Raw genomic sequence first — 6,000 nt, forward strand, 5'->3', positions numbered from 1 at the left:
CAAAGCTCACTCCAGTCCATCTACATCCTCCCAGCCCATCCTCCACCAAACAGCCATAGACAGACACAGACCGTGCAAGTCTGCCCAGTACTGGCGTGTGATGTCATCACATTGCATCCGCGCATGCACAGATGCCCTTCTGACGCGGTCCCGAGGACGAGAACAGGTTGAGGGGGAGAGGCTGGGGCAAAAGAGGCATGATTTAGACATGACAGGGCAGGGCTGGGTGGAACTGGACGGACCTGGGGCTGGGCAATGGGTCCAGATTTTACAGGAGTTTGTTTGTGTGTGTGTGGGGAGGGGGGGGGGAGTCATCTTCATGCATCCAGTGGTCATCTGATCAGTTTAGCTATCTTTTCGGCCCTTATTTGCTTTTAAAACAGGTCTAACTCCAGACGTCCAAATGGCGTCTTGGACGTCTTCAGAAAGGTTGGATTATCCTTACAAGAAGTTCAGGTCCTAAGGCCACCCAAATCTCATCCAAAATATGCCTCTATTATACCCCCTTAAGATTTAGACATCACTTTATGCCATTTTTGGATGTCTTACTGTTTTGAAAATGAGCCCCATAACCTTTAAAAACCTTTATCCATAAGTATTATATAATCCTGATCATTTTAGAGTTATGAAAATAACCAGTAAAACCTGAACTGCAGGTACATTTTGTTTACTAGACTGCTACGCACTAGATTCAGTCATCAGGCACGTTTGAGAAATCCAGACTGCTACGCATTGGGAGGGGAATATGGGCTAGCGGTTAGAGCTGCTGCCCCCACCCTGAGGTTGTAAGTTCAATCCCAGCCTGCTCCTTGTGACTCTAGGCAAGTCATTTCCCCAGAGACACCTAGATTGTGAGCTCGCCAGAATAGATAGGGAAATACCCAAGAGTACCTGATTACATTACATTACATTAGTGATTTCTATTCCGCCATTACCTTGCGGTTCAAGGCAGATTACATAAGAAGTTCTCTGGACATTTCCAGAGACATTACAGAGTGGAGCGGGTTGCTACAGTGGATTGAGATGATTCTTGCAGTGTTAGTTTGTCTTTAAGGATTTCTTGAAGAGCAGGGTTTTTATTTCTTTTCTGAAAGTTTTGTAGGCTGGGGTTGTGATCAGTAAATTGGAGAGTTGGTAGTCGTTTGATGTCTCTGATTGGAGGGTGTGTGGGTTCTCCTATGTCTGGTAGTGGTAGTTTGGATTAGGCGGTTGTTCAAGTAGGCTGGGCTGTCTCCATTAATGGTTTTGAATAGTAGACAGTAGAGTCTGAATAATATTCTTGCTTGTATTGGGAGCCAGTGTGAATCGAGGTATGTCGCTGTGATGTGGTCATGTTTCTTCAGTGAATAGATTACTATTCAATGTATTATAAAGAACTTTTGGGTGAATCTCTTCATGATAAGGTGGTTGATAAATCCCAATAAATAAGACTAACCCTTCCCAAATGCAGGAAGGCCAACTTACTTTCCTTCTATTTCTCAATTCGTATGTGAGTTGAGCCAAACAATCCACTTCCATAACCTTTCTAAACCAGTTGTTTTGACTCTCCCCTTCTCAATTTTTCTTGATAGAGGAGCCAAGTTTCATAAGAGAGTGCTATACTCATTTGAAAGTTTTCTGTCATACTCTTTGAGAGGCTTCTCCCACTCGTTAGAGCAGTGTCTCTCAAACGTTTTGAGCTCCGGCACACTAAATGGAGCGAATGTTTTTCACGGCATATTATATTATAAAATTGCAAAAACCAACAAAAATTAATTATTTGAGATTTATTTATTTAAAGTTCTTTAAAAAGTCTTCAAAGACTCCAGCTTATCCAGAATACTGCAGCCAAGTTGATCTTTGCAAAACGCAAATCTGTCCATGTCTCCACACTCCTGTCCAATCTTCACTGGCTCCCAGAGATTTCCAGAATCCATTTCAAATGCTCCTGCCTGGCTTTTAAGATCATTCACGGCATCCTTCCTCCCCTAATCCCACTATCCTTTAACTCCTCGAGTCCTGACTCCACCAGACCCGTCCAAAGATATAAACTATCCTTCCCCTCTCTACGCGGTATTCTCTATGCAGGTAAACTGGGAAAATCTCTTCTCTTCAAAATCACAGGTCTCTGGAATGACCTTACTATCCCGTTGCGGAACCTGGGCTCTCTCCAACTATTCTGCAAGCAACTGAAAACTTGGCTCTTCTCTAACATGTAATTCTATTTTCCCCCTTACTCTTCCATTCTATATATATAAGCTCATGTAAACCTTTTCCTTTCTCTTCTTATATTTTAAGTTCTTGTAAATCATGCCAAGAGGATGTGGTAAATCATGCGTGGAGAAGATGTGGTATATAAACTTAAGGTTTAGTTTATGCTATATATGGGTAATTGTAACAATGGTGAAACTAAAGTAGTTAGAATAGAATTGCTAATCAATGCGATGGATGTGCTTGTTTTTGAGGGCAAAACACAGCTCAATAATCAACAAGCAAACATGCATTTCATCATCCACCATCTACAGTCATTCTCTTTTTTTTCAGTTTACCCCTTCCTTTACAAAACTGCACTAGCGTTTTTAGCGCTGGCCGTGGCACTCATGAGCGTTAGAGGTCTTACCGCTGTGGCTGGTGCTAAAATCGCTAGCATGGCTTTGTAAAGGAGGGGATTGATTTCTTCAGAGCTGAAAATCCAAGTTTGCAAAGATAAGACGAGGCAAACGGTAACAAAGCCTTGATTGCTTTGTTGCTCAAGTTAGACTAACTACTACATAAAAACTAAAACTAAAATTACTTGCTGTTCGTTTTCAAGGACCAATCATTTCAAAGAATAATGCTTGTCTGGGCAGCTGTATCCTTATGCACATAGACGCTCATAACATTGACAGGCTCTTGCATACATGACACACATGTCATCTATTCTAGTTTATACTTACGAAGGGAATTTTAAAAAATAAAGTAAAATTCTGGAATCTCTTCAGGGCACATAATTTAAGAGACACTGCAATAGAACGTCAATGCCAGTGCACTAATCCTGATTAATGCTTTATTGAGAGACAAGCCTAAGAAGAAATTCCAAATGTCCCAGTCGGTAAGGAGCACATCTTTCTACGGTACCTACTGCATCTCTCTTTCCCCTTCACCTACAAGTACTCTGAAACCTGTAAGTATTTTTAGCAACTGAGTAGGAAGCAACTTTCAGCCCTGAGAAACAAATATACCCCGCCCCCCTTTTACAAAAGGGAGAAGTGGGTAAAATATACCTTAGATTTTGTATATGAAAACTATCCCGATATCTGTGAAATATGTTCATGAGTCTAAGGTGAAATATTAATACATCCTTAAAGAAAAACAAAAACAAATTCCAGAATCCAGTTCACAGAACAGCAGCATCGGGTTACTTTTTCAAGCCAGCTGTCAGTATATAATGTCACACATCCCGTATACAATGTCACACATTGTAGCTTGCTATATACTCTGCAGTGATGCCTCATTTAGGGGGAAGTTCATCAAACAGAGTTAAGGCCCTAATGCATATTAAGGGCCCTTTTTACAAAGCCATGGTAGTGGTAAATGTACTGAAACGCATTCAGTTCCTGCGGGTTTCAGTACATTTACTGTGGCTTCGTATAAGAGGCCTTAAGGGAATTAGCATGCATTAAATGCTAAAAGCCCCAAGGTATAGAATGGGTTGTTACTGTTGTATGTAGTGTAGCTATAGGTGGAGCTGCTGCCTCTGCACCAGAGGTTGTGAGATCAAAACCTGCTGCTGCTCCATGTGACCCTGGGCAAGTCACTGAATCCACTTCGAATGCCAAAGCCACAACAAAGGCAATGCACAAGTCCCTATTCCCTTTCCTTTGCATCAAGCCTAGTATCCTGTTTCCAACAGTGGCCATCCCAAGTACCTGACAGAAACCCAAAGAGTAGCAACATTTGAGAGCTAAGACTGTGACGTCATAATGCCTCATTCCAACCTCAGCAGTGATGTCACAATGGCTTAGTAAACCGAAGAGCTGCTGTACTAGGACAGACCGAAGGTGTGGTTTCCTGGTTGAGCTGGAGGTTATGAGATCAAATCCCAGTGCTGCTCCTGTTGAGAAAATCCTGGGAAAATCACTTAATCCTCCAGTGCCCACCGCTTTGAAATGCCAGAGTGACAAAGAGGCAATAAACAAGTTCCCTGCTTGATAAATTCCCCCCTAACTCCCCTTTTATGACGCTGTGTTAGGCTATGAGCATCGGAGCTAATACCGTCACGACCAGTGATTAAAAAAAAAAAAGCCTAGCATGGCTTCGTAAAAGGGGGCCTAAGTTAAGACTCCTTTCATCAAGCCGTTGTAGAGTCTTTTACTGTGGACCGGCGAGGTAAATGCTCTGACACTCATCCAGTTCCTATGAGCGTTGTAGCATTTACTTTGCAGGCCCGTGGTAATAGGCTCTTCCGCTGCTTGATAAAAGGAGCCCTTAGTAGAACAAAGCAGAGCCTGAGTTTTTCTTATTCTCAGAAATCTCACTAGATGACGTGTATTGAGAAATAGAAGTTGGCCTTCCTGCAAACTGCAATTGGGAAGTTAGCCTGATTATAGTAGAAATTGTCTAATCATTAGATCTCGTGCAGGGGTAGGCAATTCCGGTCCTCGAGAGCCAGAGCCAGGTCAGGTTTTCAGGATATCCACAATAAATATGCATGAGATAGATTTGCATCTCAAGGAGGCAGTGCATGCAAATCCATCTCATACATATTCATTGTAGATATCCTGAAAACCTGACCTGGCTCCGGCTCTCGAGGACCGGAATTGCCTACCCTGATCTAGTGCATAGCAGCCAGTTTAGTAAACCAAATGGACATGCAGTTCAGGTTTTACTGGTTATTTTCATAATTCTAAAATTATCAGGATTCTATACAGTAATATGGTTTATTGACTTAATCCCGCCTTATACAAAGCCGGTTCCAAATGTTACATACATAATTAAGTTCACATACAATATAAACCAGGGGTGTCAAAGTCTCTTCTCGAGGGCCGCAATCCAGTCGGGTTTTCAGGATTTCCCCAATGAATATGCATGAGATCTATTTGCATGCACTGCTTTCATGGTATGCTAATAGATCTCATGCATATTCATTGGGGAAATCCTGAAAACCCGACTGGATTGCGGCCCTCTAGGAGAGACTTTGACACCCTTGATATAAACAAACAAAAAAATCAAAACATATCAGCAACCAGCCTTGCAATTATATGAAAAACTTAATCCCCATATTTCATTTACTTATGGAGAAAGGGTTTTAAAGTTTGCGCATTTAACCATACACATTTTTTCTTTAAACCTCTTGTGATCAGCTACATATATATTATTCTAGCTCAGGGGTGTCCAATGTCGGTCCTCGAGGGCCGCAGTCCAGTCGGGTTTTCAGGATTTCCCCAGTGAATATGCATGAGATCTATTAGCATACAATGAAAGCAGTGCATGCAAATAGACCTCATGTATATTCATTGGGGAAATCCTGAAAACCCGACTGGACTGCGGCCCTCGAGGACCGACATTGGGCAACACTGTTCTAGCTCTTTTTTTGTGCCTATTTTGGTGATCTCTAGAACAGTGGTTCCCAACCCTGTCCTGGAGGAACACCAGGCCAATTGGGTTTTCAGGCTAGCCCTAATGAATATGCATGAAGCAAATTTGCATGCCTATCACTTCCATCATATGCAAATCTCTCTCATGCATATTCATTAGGGCTAGCCTGAAAACCCGATTGGCCTGGTGTTCCTCCAGGACACGGTTGGGAATCACTGCTCTAGAAAGCCAGATCTGAATTGAGAACCAGCCCAAGCCAATCCGGCCCCAGTTCAGAGCAGAAAAGGAGACTTTTGTTGGCATCCTACGTTGAGGGATGCCTTCGCTAAGCTCCCAGGGTCGAGGGGAGAGATCCGATTGGCGCTCCCTCTCCCCGCCCACTTTCAGCCTCCCAGCGGCCGGGCTCCGGCTCCTTTAAGAGAAGGCCCCGCCTCCTGGCGGACG

The sequence above is a fragment of the Geotrypetes seraphini genome, chromosome 18 (assembly GCF_902459505.1).
Source record: "Geotrypetes seraphini chromosome 18, aGeoSer1.1, whole genome shotgun sequence".
Classification (NCBI taxonomy): domain Eukaryota; kingdom Metazoa; phylum Chordata; class Amphibia; order Gymnophiona; family Dermophiidae; genus Geotrypetes; species Geotrypetes seraphini.